At 51.7% G+C, this 27043-nt stretch overlaps 1 protein-coding gene across 4 annotated transcripts in view; it reads left to right on the top strand.

The window, feature by feature from the left end:
- Positions 1–283: 283 nt before the first annotated feature.
- NACC2 (NACC family member 2) overlaps positions 284–27043 on the top strand; it is a 66909-nt gene continuing 40149 nt past the window's right edge. Inside the window, exons 1-3 of one of the 4 annotated variants that reach the window (XM_054848501.1) lie at positions 284–372; positions 1329–1624; positions 2554–2613. The gene's annotated coding sequence lies outside the window, so the exon portion shown is untranslated. Of the gene's footprint in view, positions 373–1328; positions 1625–2553; positions 2614–3414; positions 3590–10867; positions 11186–27043 lie in introns of those variants that run through there. The other 3 variants (XM_054848502.1, XM_054848499.1, XM_054848505.1) reach the window with 3 other exon arrangements.

Here is a 27043-nt window from a genome sequence, read left to right as displayed (position 1 = left end):
ATAAATTCCCGTGGTGGTCACAGGTTGTCATTTAACCTCTTTATCTCCATTTTCCAGACGGAGAGGCAGGCGTAATACCTACCCTCAGGCCTGTTTTCAGCTCCGCGGCCAAGAGGTGTGTAACTAGGTAGTTACTGCTCTATAGGGCCAGAGCCTACGTATCCTCCCGCACCGCTCCGCTCTGCTACACTGATTGCGACAAATCCCCCGAGGAACCGACTCTTTCCTCCCAGTGCTTCAGTTTTGTACGAGGACGTTAAAGATTGTCTCTATTATTGCAGGCTGGAGCACAAGCAAAACTCATCGTCTGGCAAGGTTCAAAGGCCGGTGCGGTGGGGAGAGGAAGAGGCACATCCCTCTGCCATGAATAAAGTACGTAAGCGAGGGTTTCTGATACTTTTTGTTTTGTCATTCGCTGCTGTTCATGATGGTATGTTAATCCCAGTGAACTTTACACGGCTGTGACATAGCCGCTGCGTGCTCTCCGCTCTCCTGCGAGTAGCTGTTACGCTGAAGTGGTAGCTGAATGGACCACCACAGCAACGGGCTCTGGCAGCAGGTGATTTCCTCTCCCTGCCGGATTGCCTCGTAGCTCACAGCCCGCTGCAGATACTGGTTGCGCGTGCTGGACTGGGTAGATAATACAAAGAACACTTCTGTCCCAGTTACCAAAATTCATCCTGCTATGACAATTGGTTTCATCGGAGAGCGGCGCAGCGTTGCTTTGCCGTGGGCTGGTACCAGCCAGGCCGGCTGCCTCACGCTGGGAAAATACAACTGGGGAGCAAGACCCAAAGCCCGTCTGAACCATCTTCAGTGTCCTCGGAGCCCGAGATTTGGAGAAGGAACAAAATCTCTAAAGTTTTGCAGCAAACAGCTGATGTTTAACTGGAGAGCTGCAGCCAGGAAGGGTTAAACAGATGTGGGATACTGCAGGATTATTTCTTCTGCTTCACTAAATCACCGTTCAGATGGGGAAAAAAAAAAAAGAAAAAAAAGAAAAAAAAAGTTAGCTTTTCTCCTGCAAGAATGTAAATGTTGGGTATTTTGTCAAGTGATTTCTTCAGCCCTCAAGCCATTCTTCAATTTGAAATGCTAGATTAAAAAAAAAATGCAGGGAAGAGAGAGAAAGAAAGAAAATATTTTCGTCAGCCCAAGAACGCTTTGCAGACATTATGGAAAATGTTGCCTATTTTGTTTCCTCTAGTCGCTGAACCAATCTTTTGCATTAAAATCAGCATAGTAGTAAATAAACATGTTTTCTCTAGCCCTGGAGCCATTCCGAGACATCAAATGGTACTTAAGAAATGTTTCTTTCTCCATCACAGAACATTTTGAAAATGTCCGTGGCTGAAGGGAGGGAAGATGCTCTCTTGGCTGAAGCGTTAGCAGCCTTTCTGCGCTCTCAAGGCTGTGGGAGGCCCTGGGCAAGTCACGGCGCTCGGATTTTCCACCCCGCTATAAGCGCTTGGGGAAGGACAGGAGTTTTCCAGCTACGCGGCATCTCGCAGCTCCCCGTGGACGTGGCTGCATTTCCCGTGAAGCTTGGAGAGGTGCAGGGGGCTCCCAAAATCCCCATCTCTGACTCCCATCCCTACGCTGAGCCTGAGCTCTGCTGGAAAACGTAGGAAGTGAAGCATCTCGGAGCAACACGAATCGCTCGAGTTGCGTCCCCGCGTCCTCTGCAACGCGGGGATGCTCCAACGTGAGCTGTGGTCCCTCCGCGAGGGACAAGGGGACGGTGCTGGCTGTCCCAGCAGGGACGTTTGCCCCCGAGGAGCAGTGCCGCAGCCCGTGGTGGTCCAGCCGGGCGCGCCCGGGGCATCTCCTGCGCCAGGGGAGCTCTGGCAGGAGATATTTCACGGATTTCTACCGGAATGAAACTCAGCGGCTCCGCTCCATCCGGAAAGTGGCCAAACGGGCCACCGCTGGCCCAATTCCCTTGTCTGCGAAGTGGCGGGTGGATGGGTGTGCAGCTGCGGAAGCGTTTGTAGCATCGTGTTGAGATGCTTCAATGAAAAACAGGGGAGGGGAGCAGGGAACGTCACGTTTCGAGGGTAGTACGATTGCTCTAGCTCAGAATGCAGTTTGGGGACATATTTCTCATGCATCATCTCTAAAAAAACCCAATTTTATCTCGCACAGCAAAGAAAATGTGTTTGTCCTGACCTGACACTGTTTTTTAAAGTGTCAAGTGCTAATGAAATTCCTCAGCCTTGAGCAGCTCTAGGCATCCGATGCTGATTTTTAAACTATGGGGATATTTTGCTGCAGATTTTTAAGGCAGCCTCGAGCTGATAAGTGTTCGAGAGTGTGAGAGAAAAGAAACTTCCAGATTCAAAGAAGTTCTGACACAATCTTACATGCAAAACAGACAGAAAGAGGCTTGTGCTTTAAAGAGGTTTTTGTTATTCCTTTGAAATTTATTTAGAAGACGTAGGGCTAACACTGCGCACTTTAATCATGCATATAGGTTTGCTGATTTTAATATTTTGGGCTTAGAGAAAACAGAAAGCAAACCAACTTTTTTTTTTTTTTTTTTTTTTTTTTTAGGCTGTAGAATGAAATTTGGAATGAAACCTTGCCCACAAGTCTCGAGCAGTCCGACCTCAGGTAACTCTGCTTTTCTGTGTAACGCTTAAAAGGCTTTTTACCGCAGGAGAAGGGTGCGGAAGAAGAGAGCGGAGCTGGAGGCAGCCCAGGAGGCTGGGCTGAGCTCTAACCCGGGTTTGCAGAGCTGTGGGTCAGCACAGGCCTGGGGTTGCTGGGGACGTAAATTAAAAAATAAATAAAGATAAATAAAAATAATAAAATTAAATGAAAAATAAGAAAAGGCAATCATAAAAAAGAAAGTAAAAAAGGAATAAAAGAGATAAAAAATGAAATTAGAAAATGGAATAGAAGATAAAGCAATAAAATGAAAATGAAAATAAAAATGAAATGAAAATAAAAATAAAATAAAAATGAAAATAAAAATAAAAATTAAAATTAAAATAAAATGAAAATAAAAATGAAAATAAAAATAACATCAAGATAAACATAGTTTAAAAATTAAAAAATAAATAAAATAAAAATAAAAATAAAAATTAAAATAAAATAAAATAAAATAAAATAAAATAAAATAACAGAAATTTCCGCCCGTGACCGGACCGCACCCCTCCCTCCACGCCGATGCTCCGGGGGGGCGGCGGGGCTCTGTGTGTGTGTGTAGGGGGGGGGGGGGGTGCGTGCGTGTGTCCCCGTGTGTCCGTGCCCGGGTCCCGCCCCCCCGCGGTCCCTCCTCCCCGAGCGGGGGCATCCCCGGGGGGGGGGGGGGAGAGGGGCGGCGGCGGGAGGTGGGACCGGCCCCCCCCCCCCTCGGGGGGGGCCGGTCCCACCTCCCGCCGCCGCCCCTCTCCCCCCCCCCCCCCGCCCCGGTCCCGTCGGGGCCGGCAGTCTGCGGCGGCCGCGGCTGCCGGCGCTGCTGGGCGAGGTCAGGGAAAGTCCATGTGAGGAGCGGCTGGAATCACTTCCTGCTGCCGCCGCCGGGACCGCCGGCACCCGCCGCCGCTAGGCCCAGGGCAGCGTCCATGGGGCCGGTGCCCCGCAGGTGAGCGCCGCGGCCGGCCCCGGGACCCCGGGGAGGCGAGGAGGGAAGGGTGCGGGGGGGGTCCGGTGCAGTTACCGCGAGTCAGCGCGCCCAGCATCCCCCCCCTTTTCTATTCTAATAAGTATCAAACCCCCCCCCCCCATGATATTAAAACTCGGGGAAAGCTGTGCAACGCGCAAACGCGCCTCAGCCCCCCCCCCGCTTTTTTTGGGGACACACACACGTACATCTCGCCTTTAATCTTAATCTTTCCTTTCATTATCTCACTGCGGTTACCCAGAGGGAGGGTTTGGCTCAGCCGAGGGGTTTTGGGTTTGGTTTTGGGGTTTTTTTTGGGGTGGGGGGGGTGCTGGGAGGAGGCAGAGGGAACCCAGGGGTGCCGGGTCCACCCCCCCTGCCCGTGGGAAGTGGGGTTTGGGGATGAATTGGGTTAGTTCCTGCTGTGTTTTCAAGTCTTGCACGAATGTGGAAAATCGGGTTATTATTACAAATACCTTTCTGAAGAGGCTGCGGTGCTGGCTGGATATTTTATTTTTTAACGGCTAAATGCAGGCACAGACTCGTACTTTCTCTCCCGGGGGAGCAGAACGCTGTGAAAGGGGAGATATTATAAAAAAATAAGCAAAACCTGGCCAAACGCCTAAATCCCGAGTTCAGGAACGATTCCTGAGGTCGTTGGGGTGGCCGGTGCCCTCCTCGCACGGCCGCGGCTGGGGGCTTGCCGTGGGACGCGCGGCTGTTCCCCCCATCCCGGCACACGAGACCCGTCCGTCGGCGAGGGGCAGGGACGTTAATCTGTTTGTTGGTGTCTAAGGGGGGGGGAAAATTGGGGTAGGTGGTTGGGTTTTTCTTGGGTAAGCGCCTTCCCGAGCGCCGGCGCGTTCCCCTGCCTGCTGCAGTCTGCAGCCTGCTGTAGTTAAAGTGCGTTTGCTGTGCTCAAGGACTTCTCCAAACATCTTCCCTGCTGTAGGAAAATAAAACGACAGCAGTACATCGTGTGCTGCGCTCCGCCGGGCTCACCCGTACTGACCTACGGCAAAGTGCAGGATCGCTTCCAGCCAAGTCTCCATTACCCGCTGGGTCATTAATTTGAATATTCACTTTTTTTCCTCCTTTCAGGATGCATTTGCGAGGTTGCGGGCGGCTTGATGTGCTTCGCGCCTGCCAAATGTTTGCCTCGCGCCCCGTGTAATTGAGGGGCTGGCGTGCCGGTTTACCTTCTCCAGCTGAAATATTAAACAGTAGGAGAAGTTGAAATCGGTAAACAAACCGGAATGATTGCTGCCCTCTCTGTGGCACGTTGGCTTCTCGGTGGGGATAGCCGCGGCGGGTCTGGGGCGACTCTGGCAGCGGCTGTGCAAACCCCGCGGGGTTCCTGGTGCCCGCCGGGTGCCAGGGGAGGCCGAGAGAACCGGTGCCCCTCAAAAGCGCGGCGTTCAAGCGCAGCGAAACCCAAATTCCCTGCTATTCAATAGAACCCTTCAGCTGAGGAGTAAAAGCCGAGCCTTTCCTTATTAGCTGAATGGATGTGGTTTGCCCAGCCTAGGACAACAAGTCCGTGACCTCAAGGTGTGGATAATGGAGGTAATAGTAGTTTGATCTGAAGTAAGAAGCAAATATAAAATAATTAGGGATCTTCTCTTCCTCCTCCTGAGCATAAACGCCCTTCCGTAGCTGTACCTGCTGTGGGTTTGGGGATTTTCCTCCTGTGGAGGCCTTGTCTCTAAGGCTCCGTGGGAGAAGAGCTGTAATATTTGAACACCAAAGGGTGGGGATGGATTTCTAGAGCTTAAAATTGGTCAGAGAAAACTTCCGAGGCTTGCTGAATGATAAAATAGTTGGGTCAAAGTCAGACGTCGGTAAGTGCACAAGCGGGAGGTCTCCTCTGCGTCGTTTGGGACGTTTCACGCCCACGGGGGTGAAACGTGCAGGTTGTGTTTCGGCCAGGCCGTGCGCTCGCGCGGGGCAGCGTTCCCCAAAACACCTTCGGTTCCCGGTCTCCTGGGGGTCACCCTTTGGGCCGGCCTTGGGAAATGTTCCCCTTCCACCCCTCCAGCCCGGGCTCTGGCTGGGGGCATGGGGCCGGCGCCGGGGGGTTTTGGGTCTCTCAGGCTTTTCCCAGAGTCGTCCGTTGTTCCGAGAAGATGGTCGCCTTTGGTTAGATGCGTGCGTCGGTGCTGCGTCGCTTCGGAAGTGATATTCTCAGTGCCCTCTTGCATGGGAAAAGCCTTTTCGCTCCCCGCGCCGTAACTCTCTGCTTTGCTCAGGGAGTCCCCCTGGATTTGGGGCAGGGGGGCAGATTTTGGTCCCTCTCAGTGGGTGCTGGTGACAGGTCAGCATCCCCGCGGGCATCACCGTGGGGTGGTTGCGCTGTGGGTGCGGGGCACGTAGAGCATCCTTACTGCTGGTAAGTCCAGAAAAGAAAAATCCCTTCTCCTTGAACTTGAAGGAGCCTGGCTGTAAAGCCCAGGTAAGTCCTTTCCAGACAAGGGTTTGGTGTAAATCCCAAGCCGAGGTGCCGGGAGGTGCGAGGCCGCTTTGCGGCACGGCCGGTCCGGCACTCGGGGAAGAAGCGCCAAGAAATCTCCTGCCAGAGCCAGTTCGACTGGGCGAGCTCTGCGTTTGCTTCAGAGGAACCTGCAGAGCGGCGCGCGCGTACGGGGGCCGGGGACGCAAACCATCTCGCCTCGGAATGGAAATATTTATTTTAGACTGTCTTCTTATAAAGTCCGATTTCCCTGCCAGGCCTTCTGGAGGGCTCGCGCCGGGGCTGCGGAGCTCTGCGGGGATGCGCCGTGTCGGGGAGCCGGCTTTATTGGCATACCAGTACTTAAATTGGTGCGCGGCGCTGGGGCACGTGGTGAGGGGTGGCGGGGACGGGGGGGATGAACACAGCGAACCAGCCTGGAAAGGGCGATGCGGCTCTGCTCTCGCTTTGCTCTCTACAATGCCTGGGTTTAAAAATACCCAGGCCTGACAAAATGGGGTTAGGAGGAGGCTTCAGCCATGGGTTTGAATTTTCCCAGGTTTTCTGAGCCAGCCAGCTTCTTTTTTAGGTGGGGAAATCGGGTGGGCTGCGCCGGGCTGAAAGGAACGGGTCCTGGAGAGGTCCGGGCATGCTGGGGAGCGGGAGGGGGCTGCACTTTAATGGCTTTTTTTTTTTTTTCCCCCTACATTTCTTTGAGTTTAGTTGAATGCAATGAAAGAAATAAAATACAGGCATTCAGCCGGAGGAAATTAAACTGAATTGTAAGTTCCCTGCCATACCTAATGGCCAGAGCGAGCATTGTATCTTGCTGCAATTAGCCTTCAAATCGAGCCCGAGCCCGTGTTTGCCATCCGAAGAGCAGCCTCCCAGCCCATCCTTCCTTCATCCGGGGCCGTGGCAGCGGAGCCGATAGCCTTCAGCACCCAGTGGGATGGGCACACCTAAAAGGGGTGTTGTGCGGGGGGGTTTCTTTCTGTTTGCTTTTTGGTTTTGTTGTGGGGTTTGGTTTTTTTGGGTTTTGGGTTTTTTTTTTAATCAAGCCTGTAGAGCAATTGAGAAATAGGTGAAGCGTGCTTAAAAGAGGGTGAGGCTGTTGGTTTTCTCTACCTGACTTTATTTGCGAAGTGACAGGAATTTTGACAGGCTTTGTGTCTTTTTTAGCAAATCAAGTGTCATGCCAGGTTTGCCTGTGGATGAGATCATTTGCAAAATATGTTTCCCAGCTTGCTTCAGGCATAATTCATTGTGTCAACTGCAATTGCTCATTTGCTAGGAACTGTGATTCATTAGCAGTTTATTTTTTTTTTTAAGTTCAACTTGTTTTTAAGCAAACGTTTGGAGGCAGAACAGAAATTAAAAAAAAAAAAAAAAGAAAAAATTAAATCTTACAGTCTTTGTATCCGTAAATGCTGCTGTTAAGGGAAAACTTGCTGAAATGCCGGCGAGGGAGACGCAATCCCCGGGCGAGCTCTGCTGTGCAGGATTACGCTCGGTTTTGTCATGTGGTTACTCCTAAATGGGGACGGAGGTAATAAAAATCGGACTGCTGGGACGGAGCCTGCCACGTAGAGCCCTGGGTGATGGAAGGAGCATGCGGAGCTTCCTCCTTCTTTTCCCTGGCCGGGGGTTTCAGCCCACTGAAGGTACCACACTCTTCCTCATCCCCAGATTCGGCCGGGGCAGAGGCTGCCCTGCGGATGGACTGACGGACGGGGAGGGCAGGAGGGACGGGGGGGGCTGCTGGTATTTGCAGCCCGTGCGTGACACCAGCTCTTCCTCTGAGCCCCTCGCCGGAGGAGGCGTTGGGGCCCGTGGTGACGAGAGCAATTATCTGGTCCGGTGACCGAGACCCCCCGAAAGCCGGCAGCTCGGTGGGGTAAAATGGAGATCAGTAGCCCTCGGCGTGCGTTTTGTGCCGTGTGTTCCCAGGGCTGTTCACAGACGTCGCAGTTCGGCTTCGGTCTCTTTAGAGGTCCTCGCATCAGACTTTTTAAAAAAAATTTGCATGTCAAGTACATTTTTGTGTTTCGTTTCCTATGAAGACAAATATTTCAGTGCATTTTTTCCCTTAGGTGGGTGGATGGGGGGGCAGAAATCACTGCTACTGCTTCAGCAGCCACAAACTACCCTCCAATAACAAACCACTGTGTGTGGGCTGAATAAATTGATATACTTTTCACAAAAAGATTGATTTTATTTTTTTTTTAACTTCTAAGTGATTATGAACTGTACATTTAAACATAAGTAACTTGACAGGGTTTTTTTCCCCCTCCCCGTGCAACAATTCTCTATAAAGCACTCTTAAAATGTTTTTTTTTTTCCCCCACAGTGTTTGTGTATTCTCTCTCTTTTTCTTGCAATTTAAGATTTTTTAAAAGCCCCCCCCAAAAAAAAAAAAATTGGGAAAGGGGGGGAGAGAGCACATAGTAACGTGGGGAGTCTGCTGACTTCTGGCTTGCCGGCGCGGTGCCCGAGCGCCGCCAGTTTGCTGCCGAGGCCAGTGCCAGGAGCGAAGGGCGACGGAGCGTGAGGGGAGGGAGGTGACTCCATCAGAGTGACCATATATAGTCACTGGGATGAGATTAAATACTTCACCTCCCGGAGTCATCCCCACAGCAATAAAGCCAATATCAGGATCTATTCATCACTCACGAAAACAGGAGGAGAAGAAATCCTCTTTTCTTTGCAGCATCTCATTTGTAGCAATCAGGGCTCTTCTGGATCTATCGATTTGGGGAGAAGAGCCAGATGTTTTTCATCCCTGGGTGTCTGGAGACCAAATTTCGGCGGCGCGGTGAAGAAGAGCATGTGCGAAGAATTGCAAGTTAAATGTGACCGAGCTTGTGCTTACTCAGGCTCGTGGGCTCGGTGGCAGAGCGGTTGTGTGGAAAGGGTCCTGTGTTCGGGTGCCAGCGCTGGCTCGGCTCCACGTGCGTGTTGCTATCATGATATCCACTGGGGAAGCATATGGCAGCCTTGGTTTTATATATATATATATATATATATTTATATATAGTGGGGGGGGTACATGTTTTACATGCCAGTTCTCTCTGTCATAGGACAAACATTTACGCTCCAACTATGTGAAGCGTTAGGAAAACAAGGGTTAGGCTTGGAAGAAATGTAATTCTGTGCATTGATGCTGTAGAAGACACTGTTTAGCAACGACACGGCAAAGGAGCGATAATGTTTTGGTGCTCAGTGCTTCCCTGGGTGCTGAGCTCTGGCAGGATTATGCTACGTGGAGGTGTAACATGCAGGTGTATAAATAAAGGGTCAGCATTTCAAGGTGTGCCATGCAGAAGGCAACGGCCAGGTGCCCGAAATACACGGAGAGGGAGGTTTTATACATTTGAAGGCGGTTAAAATGACTTGATTCCCAAGGGAAGAGGCAGATGGGCATGGCCGGCGCTGGGTGGGAGACCTCCGGCGGGACGGGACGTGCCCGAGGGCCCTGGAGCACCACGGACCCCTCCTGGGCAAGGCTCTTGGTGCTGAGCTCCTGGCTGAGATCCCGCTGGAATGAAATTCCCACAACCAGGGGTGACCCCCCCGCCACAGGTGCCCCTTCATCTGGGGAGTACAATGTGCGTTTTGGTTGCGTTCCGTGGGAGCTCGGCTTGGAATCACGCTCTCGTTGCAAACGCCGGGTTTTCGGATTTGCTGGCGGTTGTACGGCGGGTGTGTATCACTCTGCCTAGATCTTCTCCCCTCTGACCGATGGATGCTGTGGGTTTTGCATCGCTCCTGTAGCTGCAGCCCAGCCTCACGGGCAGCCGAAAGCATCTGCATCGCTCAGTCATTCATTTCTGCAAAGAAAAGTTGTTTGAAACTTCATCTGTCTGCTCTGCAATTATCTCCTCCTTTTGTGCATTCCTCGTTTATACGTGCTAGCATCATCAATACATGCCCATGCTTAATGAAACATTACCGCTTAGGTTTAATTGTCTTCTAATTAAGAAGTAAAATAAAATTTTGCACGGCGGTTGTAACCGCATCTTTCACGTCTGCGGGTGCTGCTGCGGCCACGGCACCTGGGGCTGCAGAGCGGGGACAACAACGTTGGTGCTGTTGGGTGGAGAGGGTCGTGGACGACAGCAGCAGCAGCAGAAGCCTCCTCTGGATCTGCTGCTCCGCTCTCGCACCCTGATTAAATTAGATGAACTGCCAGGTTTAAAGCAGGCTTTTTTGGTAAATTTATGCATGCGTTTGGTAACGCCGCCCGGGTCGTTGCTTCTCCGCAACCCCGCTAAAAGGGCACGTGTCTGGGGTCGTGCCGAGTGTCTGGGGAAGGCAAAGACAGGGCGTGCAACTGTAGCGCTGAATTTTTGACTCTTGTCTGAGCACAATTCCTACTCTTAATGCATCATTAACGCGGTTTTCTGCATTTCATTCAGTTCCCATTACAGCACTCGGTTCCGTCTGTTAATTTTGGTATGTTGATATTTTTGTTGTCAGCAGTTTTTTCTTTTTTGAAGCATATAAAACCGTTAGTGTGAAAGAAGATTAAAAAGATACATTACAATTAAAATGTTAATGAAATCGGCATCATACAACTTTTGAAACCATTTAGGCATTAATCTTCCTTGGTCTTATGTCCATTAACTCGGGCGATTCTTATTCTACACTGACCCCTGCTGAGAGCGCCGTGCTATAATTGGATTTTAAAAACTAGGGGGGGGGGGGGGGGGAGGGGGAGAGAAAAGGAGGGAAAAGAGGAAAAAAACCCTTTTAAAAAAAAAAAAGTAGAAGTTGGGAAGCTTGCGTTAGCTTTCTGCGTGGGCGCCCGTGGAAATGAAGCCGACGGCAAACAGCCTCGTAGCTCCGTCGCTCCCCTGCCTGCGTCCCGCCTGTGCTGTCCCCGCCGGGGCACGTCTTGCCCGGGAGCTGCTGCTCCACAGCCCGGGAACGCCGGGGCCGGTGGCCGGGACAGAGCCCTGGGAATCACCGGGCCGGGCTCCTCCTGGGCGGCTCGCTGTCACCGTGACCTTGGCGGGACGTCGGCACCGCGCTCCTCTTCGGTGCGCCGGGGTGAAACGTGAGAAGGGCCGGCGGGACGTGGGAAGTCTTTTTAGGGCTCTTGGAGGAAGGGAGTGGGAGAAGAGCAGGTAATCGTTTGCCGTTACGACTTCGGCTTTCCCCCCGTTCCTCTAAAATAATGTTTCTACAGATTAACTGGTTTTGGGGGGGGTTTAATAGGTTTTTTTTTTTTTTTGCTGCTTACACAATATTTGGATGGGGGCCAGCCCCACCCCCAGCCAGCAGGGTAGGCGAAAGAGGAGGATTGACTAATTCACGGGCTGCGTGGTGAATCGGACAACGGGACTTCTTGACTCATCAGACGTCTCCCCGGATCCGTGCCACGGCTCCGTCAGGGCCATGGGCCGTGCTCGGCCACTCCGGCCTCGCCAAGCCTCCAGCCCATCCAGAACACTCTGTGCCGGTCGGTTGAGACGCGCTTGGCTTCTGGATGCCTTCTCCAGAGCTTTGCCCTGTGCTGTCCAAGAGCTTCTCACCTCCCGCACCTCCTGTGGGATGCTGGAGAAGTTGGGAAGGGCAGATCCTTTGGCGAGGAACGCAGCTGTCCTTCCCGGCATCGGGACGGGGCGCTGACTTGTTAACAGGGTGGGTGTGCAAGTGATGCAGCTCAGGAGTGGATGAGCTGTGAAGCCGAAGGATGAGCACATCCCGCTGAGGGAGGAGTGGAGTACCAGCCCAGCTTGTGCTTATTTAAAAGGAAAAGAAAGAAAGAAAAAAAAAAAAAAAAAGCTAAATAGAAATTTGGAAGTTGCAGAGCTGTCATCTTCCAGCTGCTCCGCTCCGAGCTCGCTGTGCCGTCGCACGGTGCTTTACTGCACGGGCAGGCGGACGAGGGAGTGGATGCTGGTGTGTCGGCCGGGAGGCTTGAGCTGAAACATCTGCAGGGGTTTGGGGAAAGTGATGGCGGTTTCTTGGGGCTGGGTTCGTGCCTTGTGAAGCGAACCGTGAAGCACAGAGCGTGCTGCTGGCACCTCATCACAGGGACTCGGATGTTGGACGGCCGGGGTGATGGAGGCGCGTTCTTGGAGCTCTGAACTAGCTATTCACACACAACACAGGCTGGGGGTTAATTGTTTTATTCCCTTTTTATGTGGGTAAAAAAAAAAATGAAATCATACTGTCATCGTTTTGTGTCCAGTGTTCAGGCATCGCGTGAATTTATAACCTGAGAGAATTTGGGATGGGGATGCAAAATCATCTTATTTGCCAGGGATGGGGGAGGCCCCGCTGGAGCGTGACCCATCCGTGTCCCAGCTCTGCTGGCTGGAGGAACTGGGGGGGTGTTGCTGGCAGAGGCGTACCCCGGGGTGCCAACCCACGGCGTTTATGCCACTCGAGTTAAGCTGCCTTTGGGGATGGGAAGGGAAATCACCCCACGAGAGCGACGCAGAGACCGACACAATACCCTGGGGTGTTCGACCTCCGTCTCTGCCTTCCCGTGCTGTGGTCCCCTGGGGATCCGGCACGAGGAGGGAATTCCCGAGGGCAGGTACCCGAGGGGTACACGCAAGTCTGCTCCAGAACCCCGCAGAGATACAGCCAGGTGACGACCACCTGGGACGGGGATGGGAGATGTGGCATCTGTGCTGCACGCTCCTTTTCCTGCGTGGGCATTGAGGCTTCCCGCGCTCTTCCGTCTCTCGGCGTGGTGGCAAACGCGCAGGCAGGGAACGAAGAAATTACTGCTTGAAATTCCTGGCTTATTTTATTGATGTGCACTGGCAATTGTAGGCCAAGGAAGAAGGAGGAAAATAAAGCAACCCCAAATATTCCCAAACGTGTGCTCCTGGCCCAGCGCGCAGGGGGGATTTCTAGCAAGGTGAATTTCTGTGTTGCAGACTGAGCAAGCAGCACACCAGAATCAATATCTGAGTAGTCCAATAAAATCTGTGGGAATTTCATTTCAAGCGATCTAATAACTGGTCTTTCAGATGACTGTTGGGTGGTTTGGTTTTTTCTTTTCTTTTTCCATTGGTGTTTTTTGTTGTGAGACTGTAAAAATGTAGATTGAGCCCAATGTACACGCAGCACTTTGGTTTTGCAATGTAAGCGTCGAGCCCGAGGCTGGTTTGCCCTGGAGTCGGGCAGCGAGGGCTGGAGACCCCAGGTTGCCAGCTGGGGCGGCTCGCCTCCGGGTTGATTTCAGATCCACTAATGGTGGCAGCGCTTCTGCTTCCAGATTGCAACGCTGATCTCAGCACAATGTATACTTTTATATCCTCGCACGGTCTTGTTAAGATTTCTAGTCCCCTATCCTTGAAGATTCGTGAACCGATTTGGGAAAGAGCCCGTAATGTGCTGTCCCATCCCGCTCCCCAGCGGGCACCAGCCTGGAGAGGAGCACGGGAGCCGGGCGCATCTCGAGCTGTTGTCTTCTCGGAGCCTGTCACGGTTGTGAGTGAGGTCAGTTGATATCCTGCCATCAGTCGTACCTGTGGCGGTGTCCATCCCTCTCCCTGGGCTCACGCGGGCTGCCCGATGCCCCCACTCAAGACCCTTCGCAGGCTTGGACAAGCGCCTCTGCGTGCCCGTGGGGGTCAGCGGGCGCTCCTGCAGAGAGCAGCTGGAGGTACCCGAGCCACTTGGTATCTTCATGAATATTTTTACAATTAAATTTAGGAAGTTTTCTCATTTATCTTCCCCTTAAGATCCCGAACTGGCTGTTGTCTTGTTTGTGAGTGCCCTTAGGGGAGGTGTATCCTGCAGTACTTGCTGACTGATCTGGATTTGGCACGAGAAACAACGCAGAAGGGAGGACTTAACTTTTTGCTCTTTGGAAGGGAGCTGAGGCTGGGGCGGTGGGACAGGAGGGCAGTGCGGCTTGGAGGGGGTGGAGGAGCCGAGTGATGAAATCACCGCGTGGCCTCGGAGGCAGCAGCCGCATGCACGGCAGGGCTTGGAGCTGAGCAGTCCTGGCAGTGTTCGCGCTGCACGGATAGGATGTTTTCTGCAGGGAGCCCAGAGCTGTTTGGTTTTTACCGAGGCTCGCAGATCTTACCGACAGCGCTAATTATTTGGGTTTTTTTTTTTTTTACCAAAATCCAATGGATGCTTTTAGAAAGACCCAGTCTGTGCTCGCCCGAGTGCTGCCGGGCTGGCCAGCCCCTGCAGAAGGGCAGCTCCTGCCTGAGAGAGGAGCAAAGCTCTGCCGGCTCTCGGGTACCGCCTGCCTGACACCGTGCTGAGCTCTGGGCAGACCTCGCTCCCGGGCTGCATCCCGAGCAGAACCCGTGGTCTGCGTGTGTCGGGGTCAGGCCACGCGCCCCACCGCGGCTCGGCGGAGCATCCAGGGTTATTTCTTTCTGCTTGGCCACCAACAAAATACGGAGAACCGCTGCAGTGGTACACGTGTCCACTGGCGATGTCCACAGTGCATCGTGTTGTCTAAGTGATTTTAGACAACAAAAATACTCCGGTAGCCTTTACTAACTGGTTTGTGAGGTTTTAGGTAGTGAAAGTCATGATTTGTGTATACCACCTGGGAAAACATATGCAGCCCTTGTACCTCCAAACTGGTATTTCCCCCCCAGATTCTTAAAGGCGTTTATATGCAGTTCATTTGCAATATATTTATAGAGCAACACAAATTAATGCCGAGTGCCAACCCGCCAGGAGCCCTGCTCTTGCAGCCTCCCTCGACGGATACGTGCTTTTGAAATCATTTGGATGTCTGGCAGGCAGCCGGTAAGGTGTCTGTCCGCTCCCCCCCCTCCAGCCTGCTCCTGACCTCCTCCTCTGTGTCTCAGAAATGTTACGTACAACGTGACGTGCAGCATTAGCAATAGAAATATTGGGTTCAGGCAGTTCACGAGGCGGTTCCCACACCCTCGTGATCTCCCAAGCGCACATGCCGATGGCTGCGGGGTTTGCTGGGACTTCGGGGAAGGTTTCCCTCCTGGTGTGGAGGGGACAGCTGTCGGGCACGCAGGAGGTGGGTAGGGGGCACATGAATTGCATTTGGTGGTACCACCCGCCGGTACGGATGGGTATGCTGGTTTGGGGAAGGGAGGGAGAGATTTGCTTGTGATTTTTGAAAACAAAACAAAACCCCACCAAGTTCTCAATGCTGCTTGCGTTGCCTGGTGTCACTGAGCAGTCAGGGCACTGGGGGCTTCGTCCTGGGACCCACCATGCTGTGGTGTCCTGACGAAGGATCAGTTTTGATCTGATACTCAGAGAGGCGCGCAAATGCATCGCCCGCACTGCTGTTCGTGGAGGCTTTTGTGCAGGTTTGCTGGAGACACGGCTGGATGCGGCTGGAGGTGGTGGTGGCTTCACGCGTGGGGTGGCCGCCTCTCCATGGGCTTTCTGTGCAGCCGCATCCCCCGCGAGCCAGCGGCCAGGCTTCCTCATCATGATCACAGCTTGCGTCTCCACCAACCAAGTCAACTGATTTCAAATCTGCTCGTTAAAGAGTTGTAACGAGTTCTGTGCCCAGCACCGGGTCTGCGGCTGCAGCAGCTGCTCTGCGCCCTGACCCCGTACTGCCGTTCGGTGTGTGCCGTGGCCGCCGGCATGGGTTGCGCCGGAGCATGGGAGCCCGGGGCAGCTGCTGGATTTTTCCCTTCTTCTGGTGTTGCGTCCATCGCTGGTTTTAATTTTGGTCACTGTTACACGAGTTTTGGAGCTGCAGAGGAGCCCCGTCTCCAGCACAGAGACGAGGACGCTGCTGGTGGGTTCAGCATCGGTGTTTCTGGTGGAGAGAGGGCAAGGAGTTTGCAAATTCGAGGAAGCCTGTGTTGGGGTGTAGCAAGGAACCGCTTGGAACTTGCTAAAAGGTATGCAGAGGAGAGGGTGGGGAGGAGTGAAGGATTGTTGGAGGATTGGCGTGGGGTGTGCTGGGACCTGACAATACCCTGCAAAAACATCTTGCTCCCCAGTGTGCTGAAAACCGGGCGGGTGGAAGGGTTTGTGTCCACAGTGCCAGAGCATCTTGGGTACAGCCTGCTGTACGAAGACTCAATGCGCTGAAGGCCTTGGAGAAACATCCCGAGTGTGTACACGGGCTAATGACGCTGCGACGGCCAACGCCACCAAGAAATGAATGCCTGCAAAAATCTCCCCCCAAAACTGCCTGGCCAGTCTGTGGTCTGAGAACTTACCCTGGTTGTTCTTCTCCCGCCCGTCACTGAACACGGTCGGACAAATTCTGCGAGTTACCAGAACCTGGAGGGGAGAGGAACGATCACGGGTCCCCGTTACCGTTTCTATCTGGAGCGCAGCAGTTGAGCAGACACACCGGCCTTGCCGAGCTCGCTCTGACGTGCAAGAGGCCGTTTTCTCCGTGCCGTGGCTGCGCAGATCTCGTATTTGAATTTGAGACTTAGTTTTGTAGGTGGGAAAAACCCCACCCACCCTCACCGCTGAATGATGCCCTGTTGTATGTGTTAGAGACGTGGGCAGCGCAAGCGGACTATGTGTCCTTTTCTCTGTGGTCCCGAGGGTGCTGTGGGCAGCGGCGGGGGACGTTTGCTTTCTGGGGCACGTCCCGGCGTTGGCGCTGCATGGCAATGCTCGCGGGGGCAGAGCCTATGCCATGGGTCCCACCTCGTGCTTTCTTCCAAATCTGAGACCGTTAATCGCTTGTACGATGAGAAATAGGTTGGCGTGCAAGCGTTGTCTTTCTTGGCTTCGTGGAAGCGTACGCCGCCTGCATTGTATCGCCTTGCGCAAGGGCTGTCCCGAGAACCGCTCCGCATTCCTTGCGCAGTTTTATTTTAGTTCAGGGAAGGTTAGCTCAGGTTTAAACCACTTGGTTGTGGTTGTTAAGTCTTAGTGACATATTAAGCATTTAATATCCAAGTGCATTAGCTTCCCACCCACATCCCCCGTTTGAGATGGGTTGAGGGAAATAGCCGGTGCCCACATCTAATAGGATGCTGCTCGGCGTGCCTGTATAAACGGCTTCCTCCTGGACCTCTTCTTTTTATGTTTAGTTCCTGACCTAATTAGGCATGAACGATGGGGTTAGCAGAGATCTTGTGACTGCATCGCACAACACCTAATCCCTCGGAGAGATTTCGGGAAGATCGCTGGCTGCTGGAGGGGACACCTTGCGCGGTGGGGACGTGGCGCTGGTGGCACGTGCTGTAGATGGCTCTGCGGCCAGCCAGGCAACGGAGCAGCCCGGACAAACCAGCGTCCCCAGGACCTGGTGGCATTTAGGGGATGCCACCTCATCTCGACGTTACCTCGCGGCTCGGCAGCGCGGCACGGCTCGGTGCGAGTACGGGCGGGAGAGTCCGCCTTAATTGCTGCGGTACATCTAATTGCATTACATCTTAATTTCCAGGTCCTTGCTTAACTTGCGCAGTACATCAGAAGCTCTTGTGAAATGTGATGTGCTGGAGCATCGGCACAGGAAAAAGCTCTGCCTTCTGTGAAGCCAGACTGTTGCAGAGTAATTTGTTTTGTAAGATTTTGAAAGGCGGTGTTGCAATCTGTAACAGTAGAATAGTGGGAAGATGGTCAGGTGGTTCTTGGGACTTCAACAGACAGATTTCATGTCTGTGTGTTTTTGCAACACCTTTCTATAAAGGGAAACATAATTTAAAATATGATTACTTAGTGTTGTAACAGTCTTCTCAAACGTTTTTGCATTATGCAGAGATCATTATCAGAGGCTGATATTAACTTGCAAAGAATATTATGCAAATCATTCTCCTGTTCTTCTAAAAAGAAATTTCCTTCATAATGCAAAGCGTGACAAAAAAAATTGTGCAGAGGCTTTTGGCAAAATTACATTCAGAAGATGTAACAGTTTTTCTGCTTACTAGCACAATCCATTTGTGCCTTTCTGCTGGATTTTCTCAACTCAAGCTGATAAAGGATGAATTTTAAAATGAGGGCTGGGTTGAGGGGGAGAGTATTGTACCTCACGGGTTCAGGAATAGACAGGGAGGCTTTTTGCGTTCAGATCGTTGTTTCAAATCCGCACCGATAGTCATTACGGGCTCTGTTAGTTTGCAGCTATCCGTCGCGCTCTGAAATTCTTCGGTGGTGCGTCTCGTGTTTGCAGTGGCCGGGGGTGCACAGCATCGCCCTCGCCATGAGCAGCGGCCTCTAGGTACCTGACTCACGGTGTCAGACTCCCCGGATGTCCGATATTACACATTTATTGCACTGGTAAGGCTCTGGTACCAGTAAGACCATCTGGAATGGGGGGCACTGCCTGGGCGATGGGAGGTCGGACCATGGACACCCACGGTGGGACGGGCGATCCTGCCCCGGGGCGGTCCAGCCTTGGCATCTTCTTTGGGTTTCTCTGAGCATCAGCACGTTCCTGGAGGAGATCCTGGCCCTGGCTGAAGTCGTTGTGGATTTTGCCATTGGCTTCATCCCTCCTCCATACATATATATATATTTTTTTTTTTTGTTGTTGTTGTTGTTGTTAGAAACTGGTTGTATCAGTTCAGAGCTGCCCCCTTCTAATATGGAAACCAGACTCTACTAAAATTGAGAGGATTGTTTTATAGGTATCGGCTGTTGTGCTCTTATTACAGATCGATTGACAAAACCAGACCCTAACAAATATTGTAACCGGCTTAAATGACTGAAATATTTACAGGCTGTGGGTCGCAGTCAAAAGTTGAAAAGGCTCATTCACTGTAGAACCCCATTTTTCAGACGCTTAAGATCATTTTGAAAAGCTGTAGCTTTTGTCCTGATTTTTTTTTTTTAGGCATTTCTCAATACAAATGTGATTGACAAAAGTCAGTAATATTCCAAGATACATATTGAATTACAGTGTCATAAAATGGCAGAGAGAGTTTTCACTAGCGTGGTTAATTTTCAGACTTCTTTTTGTGTCTGGTTAGATAACTCAATATTTCAAAATCAAACCAAATTAGATAAATAAGCTGGAAGTCGTAGTTAGCATTCGTCGAGCAACTTAGGCTGGATGTTGAGGCATTGACTGACTCCACCTCTAGCTGCAGGGTTTCCCTGTTCTGAGCGGGTGAATACTAATCCCTGTTTATTCTTTGCTGCAGAGAAATAGATCCATCAGTAGTTTTCGATCTGTAGCAGAAGCCCTTGGTGAGAGCGGCGTTGGAGTGCCCTGGGCGGGTGGATGTCTCCGTGCGATGTGCATGACGGCGCTCAGCTGGGTCCCACCGTTTGTACCTTGTGCCAGCACGAGATACCCTATTTCGGTGGCACAGAGGAGAACTTGTAATACCCCAAAAATAGCCCCAGGGTGTGGTTGCGATGTGATAATTACAGCAGGGAGCGATGACAAGCGTTGGCTCTGCGCTGTGCTCCCCGTCGCCTGCCCCGGGCATCTCCGGGTACCCTGCTCGCCGCACGGAGATACGCACTGGAGCCCACTTGGTGAATTCCAGGGAAAGGATGAGGTTTTATTTTTTTAAAGATTGCATGGAAGGGTGAATCAAAGTAGTGAGGTGTTTTACTCTAAGCACGGTGGCAGAAAGGAGTGTTTTTATCTTCTGGGTTTCTTTGTTTCCTGGATGTTTCGTGGTGCAGACTTGCTAGCGGAGCAGCGTTAAGCACGTTTCTGCAAATCTCTTTCTGGTGTCCTCTTGAAAATGGTGATGCTGCCAAATGAAAATCAAATATTTAGCTCTAAACAATTTTTTTTTTTTTTCTTCTCCCAAGGACTCCTCCTTCTGACTGTATTTGCTTATCCCAGAGTACAGGCTCAGGAGTGACCAGCAGCCGTCCCGCCGACAGCCTCTGTCCCTGCAGATCCCGGGGGCCGTGGGGCTGGAGATTGTCCTGGGTGGGCTTCGTCCTCGGAGGTGGGCTGCCCTGCTGTCGGCTCTGCCTGTCCCGCTGTGTGCGTGCCCAGGGCTGGCTTTACCCAGGACAGCGGGGTTATCTCTCACGCTGGATAACTGATTGCTCTTTTCCCGTGTTCCCCTTGTATTTCCAGTTGGAAATATATCCAGCAATATTGCCGATCAATGGGGTAGAGTGGATTTTGTTCCCTTGAACTGTTGCAGCGGTTAGGAAATTAAAAAAACCCAACAACTGAGCAGCCCTGCATATAAATAGGTGGTTTTTTCTTTTGGAACAGACGGTCAGTGTAAAGATCAGGAGTGCCGTATGGCAGCGGGCTGAGGCGTGACCCCGGCGTGGAGCTGGGCTGCGTCGAGAGCAGCACCTGGACCCCAGGAGAGTCTGGGTGCCCGTTGGGGGCACCCTGTTCCCTTCGCGGGAGTCGCGTGTTTCCCTTTGGGAACCCATCCCGTGACCTGGCAGAGTGCTCAGAAAAGCTTGTCCAGGTTGAATGAAGGCCTCAGAGTCTTTTAAAATACAGTGAAATTGTCTAGACTCTAAATTATTCTTTCTGTAGGTAAGCCCAACCTCTGTGAAGGCCTGCAGCAAGAAGAAATAGAATTTCTTTGGGTTTTATAGTATTTCTTAGAAGAGCACTTGCAGCACTAATCATGAAGCTCCTTCCCTTTATTTTCCCCCCTTTCCCAATTAACCTCATATTAGACTGTGCATATCAACAGTAGCTTTTATCCTCCACCGCTCCTCGCCAGGTTTTATGTTCCTACCTGCCTCGCTACAGCCACGTCCTTGCCATCATGCATTAATAAAACCGAAGCGGAGGCCGGCGTGATCTTCTGCTGTCTCTGTGTGTGCTGGAGGGAAACCCTTCCCAACAAACAGAGTGAAAATTGCAGCTGGTTATGTAAATTATGGGCAAGGATAAAAAAATAATATTGAAACCTGGTTTAATTTGTGAGTATGTGTCTCGGAAATAAGTTATACTAATGCATAGCACAGGTTATTCTAACGTGAATTATGGGCTCACCCTTCTGCAAGCGTGATGCTAGCTCTCAGATGTGGAAGCAGATATTGCAACCTTGAAGAATCTTGTAGGACATAAAAGTTTTAATTAAAAATCTGGTTTGGTTGAGGGTATTTTGGTTTAGGATGAATGTCTTCATTTCTTTTGAAAAAGAATTAAATGAAACCCTTAGTATATTTTTTTATTTCTGCATATTTATTCTTGAAGTTGAAGCATTAGAAAATAATTGAGTAAAACAAAATCCACAAGGCTTCAAATTACCTCTGGCTTAATGTTTTATTTAAAAGGTTTGCTAACTGACATTCTTTATAATGAATTAGGTCACGCGGCTCTAAAGAGTGTTGTGGGTTTTCTTTTTTACATTTAAATTTGAGGCTGCTTCCCTCGAAACTTGGGCTCCGCTGCCGTGAACCGCTGTACGGTTGTGACTCCCCGGCTCGGGGAATCTCGCTCTAATTATTCTCAATCACACTAGTGCAAATGAATATATCCATGTTTGGAGGATCGAAGCGGTGTTGTCATGGCAATCTCCGTAAGGTCACGAGAAACTCATGGATACTGTTCGCCGCCTCTCCCGGGAGACCTCTCCTACCTTCGCAAAACTACGGATTCGGGGGGTTTGGGTGGTAACTTTAAAGCACCATTTTGTAACCGTTTGGCTAGAAGGATTCTCTGCTGAATAACACGCTTGTGTTCCGCTGTGGCCGAGCCAGCGGGAGCGTTGGGAGCGCCGGGTGCCCCGGATCAGCCCCTGCCTGCCAGCGATGCCCGCTGACGGCCGCACAAATCGCCTTCCTCCGGACCGGGTAGCTGAAGGCGTCGCGGTTCGGGTGAAGCTGGTCGCGGGCTGTGGCTCGTGTCTCGCGTGCTGATGGAGCATCTTCCTTCGGCAGCTGCAGCCCGCCAGATCCCCAGCCCGGTGCGTGGAGCAGGCTTGCTCGGGGAGGGGGGTCCTTACCAACCGCAGCGGCAGAGGAGGGGATGCGTTTGGTGGGCGCTGGTTAATGGTGCTCAGTGTGCTGGGACGGGCTCTGGCTTGGGTGTTGTTAGGAAAGGATTTGCTTGTATGCAATTAAAAAAAAACCCACCCAAGAACCAAACAAAAAGCTCAAAAAAGCCCAACCCCCCCAAAAAAACCCCCCAAATGAACTCTGCTTTCTTAATTGCGGGAGGTGATGCTAGCTGGAGCTGTAGCAATAGGAAGCCCTCAAAGCTGTCCCTGTCCCCCAGCCTGGCTGGGGGTGTCACCCCGTGTCCGTCCCTTCCCTCCAGGTCTGTAGCAGCGCAGGGAGCGCTGATGGTGCTGAGCACTGCGCTCACTGCGGAGGAATGTGGGCAATGAAACACACGCGTCGCTGGGCTGTGACTCCCCGGATCGCGCGTACCGCTCTGCCGCTTCCTGTGCATCGGGCGGGAGGGGATTCATGTAAAAAATATGTGAACAGTAAACACTGGAAGAAGTGGCAAAGGCAGCGAGGGGATGTTTGCTCAGCCCTGCTTGGGCAGAGCTCTCCTCTCCTAAAAGAGATCATGGCAAAGTCACGGGATGGTTTTGTTCGGGTTCTGCAAGGTAAGAGATGGATAACAACGTGCACCTACGTGGGTGCGCAGCAAGAGGCTTTATAGATGCAAGCGTGGGTCTCTGTGCTTTTGTGAGCGTCTGTTTGTGAATCTTAAAGTAGAATTAAAGCTAAATTTAAGAAAAACCCCAAGCGTAAAAGTGATCCAACAAGTGAGTTCCTTTTGTTTACTAACAGGTATGGAAACCTTTTGTGTGTTTGGGTTGCAGCAGCAACAGCAATGACTTTACAAATGTCTTGTGATGTAGGACAAATGAATTCACTAAAATTGGCGCTCAGCAAATCTTGGTTTAGGTGATCCATGTGGTTGTGGGTTTATGGTTTTCTATTTCTAAGTTCTTTTTGTTTTCAAAAAACCCCCCAAAAACACAAAACCAAACCACACCAAAAATACATCTTAATGCTAGAGAGTCATTAAAGCATTTTGATTTTCAACTAAATGCACGTTAAATCTGCAGTTCTTTTGCTCGCCCAAAGAAGTCATGCATACGTACATACGTACACACACACGTCTTCATTTGAGCCTTTTGACAGGTTTGGCACATATGTATGCAAATTTTTTATGTGCAGGTTACTTGGTTTGAAAGATCTGACGTTATTTAATGAGTGATATCAATATTCTACAAAAAGGTATGCGACCCATATTTAAAATTAAAAGAAAATCTTCATTTTAATTGGCTATAGGAGAGACACAGCTACGCCCGTCAGGGTGCCGTTTAAGTCTATTACATTATACATGTTATCTACGCTTAATTGCTTCTGGTTACCGCGTCTTTCAAGGTTGTGAACCTAGCCGATCTTGTCCTCTCACACCCAACACGTACTCACGCATCAGAGGAAGAAAACAGGTTTTCACGGGTTTTTGCACCTTGCAGGTGTGCAGACCGGTTCACCCTTCCTGTGCAAGGCCTGGCTTGCAGAGCCCCTGCCTTGGGCTGGGTTTGCCTTGGGCTGGGTTTGCCCCCACCTGTGCAGGCAGCGGCCGCGCAGCCCCGGGGTACCCCGACACGGGGGTCCCGCACATGGCAGGGGACGCCCCGACCGTCACCTCTGCCCTGCGCCTTGTCTGCCAATCGCGGGGTCTGTTTTGACCCGACTTTCTCTGGAACTTCACAAATGCGTCAGATTAAAGGCTTTTAAATTAGAATTTTAAGTAATTGCTGCAAGTCAAAGAAAGGCTTCCTAGTCTGGAGTGTAGATGTGAGTTGGGTTTAAAAAAACAACGAAACACTAAGCAAGTGGAATTTCTAATTAAAGGCCTATTTGCATGTAAAGAATTCTTTTAAATGATCTGTCTCTGCTTTCTGCAGAGGGACGGAGCTGGTTTCTCAGCTGACCGTCTGGCACGCGGGCTTTATCGTTCCCTGCTGCCTCGGCACCCACGTGCCTGCACACGGGGCTTAAGCCCTTCGTCTTGGCACCTGTAGGATGTCCGTTAATGCTTCCAGGTCCTCGGGACTTGCTGAGAACCTCTCCAAATGTCTTCTTGTGATCTATTCTGGCTCGCGTACCCAACACCTGGAGAAGCGGCCAGCAAGCTGCTGCCCCGTGTGAGGGGCTCGGTGCGTCTGATGAGGTTAAAAAAGGCACAGTGGAGCCTTTGATGCTGGGAAAGCAATTAACGCAATATTTAACGTTGCTTTGAAAACCTCCAGTCATCCCTTGCGTTGGCTTTTGTCAATTGGTTCGTTGACTAATGTGTCCTCTTCGGCTTTGGTGACAATAACATGTTAGTAAGCAGAATACCCAAATTTCTGAACGATGGCTTGTGGCGATTTCCTAATTTCCTGAGTGAGTGCAGGCTTCTTGGGGTTTCATTCCTGTGCCAGAAAGACTATTTGCTCATACAAAGTTCTTCATTGTAATAGGAAAAAAATCAATTTGATTACTTTCATGTCAGCATGCATGTCTAATGGCTTAGAAGTTATTGCAGCCATAAAATATACAGTATCATTTCTCTCTCACTCTGAAATTTGACAGGATTAATATAGTCAGCATGAAATCTTAGTCATAAAGTCGACCATAAGCGATGGTAAAATTAGCTGCTGAAATCGTCTGCTTATGGAAAGCATCTTCTGTTTTTCCTTCTGGGAAAAAATATCAAGGGGCTGGCGCGCGGACGGGAACGGGAGCGTTCTGCATTCCAGGCTCTAATACAAATATGTCCGTTTCATCTCACGCTCTTCTAACGAGAGCGATGGCGAGCGCTGCTCAGCTCTGTGATGTCCCGGACAGCCTGGGGTGCAGTTTTACAGCCCGTTGGCCGGCTGGCCGGGCGCTGGAGCTGGTGGCGGGGCTGGGTCCCGTGTCCAGCGCGGCCGTGATGGGGGGATCGTGGCTCTCCCGCATCCCACCCTCCCCTGTCTGAGCCGAGGTGGGGTACGTTGCAGGGCCTGAAAAGCATCTCCGCCTTCAGAGGTCGGACTTTGGGTTAGAAACGGGGCGGTTGTGCCGTGGCCCTTTGACAGCGTGCGTCCTCCAGCGGCGGGTGATGTTTGCATGCCCGGAGGTTGAGTAGACGCTGCACCAGTTTATCTCAAGCAACGCAAGCCTTGTCGTGGTTGAAAAGCTATTTCTTTCCATGACTCGGTGCTCCAGTGAGGTTGGAGGGAGGTGAGGTCCAGGTGAGCTGAGCTTTGCCCATGATCTTCACCCGTGGGCTTCAGCAGATGCTCTTCCTGCTGGTGCAACCTGCTGCCTTCTAGTTGGTCGCCCGCTGTCCTCCTCGCGCAGTCCCCTTGGGAAGCGGGCTGACCCCCTTCGTCAGGGCGGGAGAAACGCCGCGTGGAAAGCTACCTTGCTCTGAGCTGAGGTGGAGAAACCTCTGCTTGAAGCTGAGCTTCCTCCTGCCAAGTGACCGTGCCGGGTGCCAGCAGAGGAGCCCAGCACACGGCTGGAGCAACCGCTCCTTCCTGCTCATCCACCTCCAAAACTGCCCTTGGAAGTGGAGCTGAAGTGCTGAGGTTAGGCAGGGGGATGTTGGCTGACGGGTGGTCCTTCACCGGCCCAGCCTTTGAATGACTTGTTAATGGTTTTGTTTAATGACATCTCCTTTCGGCTGCCTTGCCTAAGGTGCCCGGAGCTGTTTGTTCTGCTTATGAAGCTGGTTCCAGAAAGAAGTAGGGAGCTGGGTGCTGGTATCTTTGTTATCAACTTTAAAATTAGACCAAGGGAAGGCAGCATCTTGCATCCTGGCGTCATTTACCCACGCCGGCAGGTCCGAGACCAGGGTTTTGTTGCTAGCCCTTGGCCCGCTTGGCTTTGCGAGGGGAAATTTCTGCCTCTTGAGCAAAAATGTGCAGGGTTTTACTTCTCCAGGGGGGCTCAGGGGTCCCTCCCGTTGTATCTGGATGCTCCCGCCTCCACTGGAAGCTGTCGTCCTGCTGGTTTCGCGTGTTCTGCCTCCCTTGGCAGCCCGTTGTGAAAAGTTAATATCTGGTCATTGGTTTTGGCTGCATCTCCAAGGCAACTTCATTCATACGCCGGCTCCCGGTTCATACCGATCCGGACATGCCTGGATGACTAACTCCCGTCTCCTGTTACACAGTCCCAGAAGAGTTGTTAACTCCTTCGGCCCAGGTGGGTGCTGAGACAGCAGGGAGCGGGCAGACGGAGCCAGGGGATGCCGTAAGCACCCGGCAAATGCCAACTTTCTCTCTGCCCCCTCCATCCTTTCTGCTTTGGTGTGCTTCCCAGCCTGGAGAGCAAAGAGTTCGTCTCTATTTAAGCTCCTTTTCAGTGCAGAAAGGTCTCAGACTAAGTTTGTTTCTCCTGAAATTGCCGTGTTTCATTATCCTTTGGTTTGAGCAGAACATTGCCTTTGGGATCTAAACTTACTGAAAAAATTCATTTAAAGAAAGAACTTGGCGGCATGCTAGCAATACGCTCTGAAATGTAGCTAAAATTTAATTTTGCATTTCATGCAAGCCGAGGGGGGGATTTTCCTCCAAGGGGCAGGTGATGCGGTGAGACCACCGCGTTCCCGGCGCGTGTTCGGGTCCGGGAGCCCTGCAAGACGCGGCTGTAGCAGGTTAAACAGGGGGATGCCCGGTGTTGCTGCAGCACCTGGTCCCTCGCTGATGCGCCTGTTCCTGTGTGGGTTTGTCAGATACAGATTTACAGCCCCCAGAGACTCTTTTTGATTCTCACCAAAAGATGTAGGAAGGAGGAAAATGAGCCAGACTGGTTTTTTGGGTTTTTTTTTTTTTTGCTGTTTGTTTCTCGCAGCAGTGCCAAGAGGTGCCGTCGCACTGGATGATGGCATGTCCTTATAATCCGCATCGCTCGCTGGGATGGGTCCCACAGCGCCCAGCGATTCCCCATCGGGGTGAGTGGCCGGTCCCCAGCCCCATGCCGAGGTTTGACCGTGGGGCTCTTCTTCCAGCCCGGGTCTCTGGGAAGCATCCAACCCGGGAAGGAGCGGGGCTGGGAGAGGGGCCGAGCAGGTCTAGCTCATACCAGCACTAAGCAAAGTTCAGCTTAAGCTTGATGAGCATCACGAGGTTGCGATGCTGCGCTCTCCCCTTGGTGGGTTTGAATGCCGGTGTGGTCCGTGTATCCGACGT

This window comes from Grus americana, chromosome 20 (assembly GCF_028858705.1).
Source record: "Grus americana isolate bGruAme1 chromosome 20, bGruAme1.mat, whole genome shotgun sequence".
Taxonomy (NCBI): Eukaryota; Metazoa; Chordata; class Aves; order Gruiformes; family Gruidae; genus Grus; species Grus americana.
The sequence above is the reverse complement of the archived record's forward strand: the minus strand, read 5'-3'. Positions and strand labels throughout refer to the sequence as shown.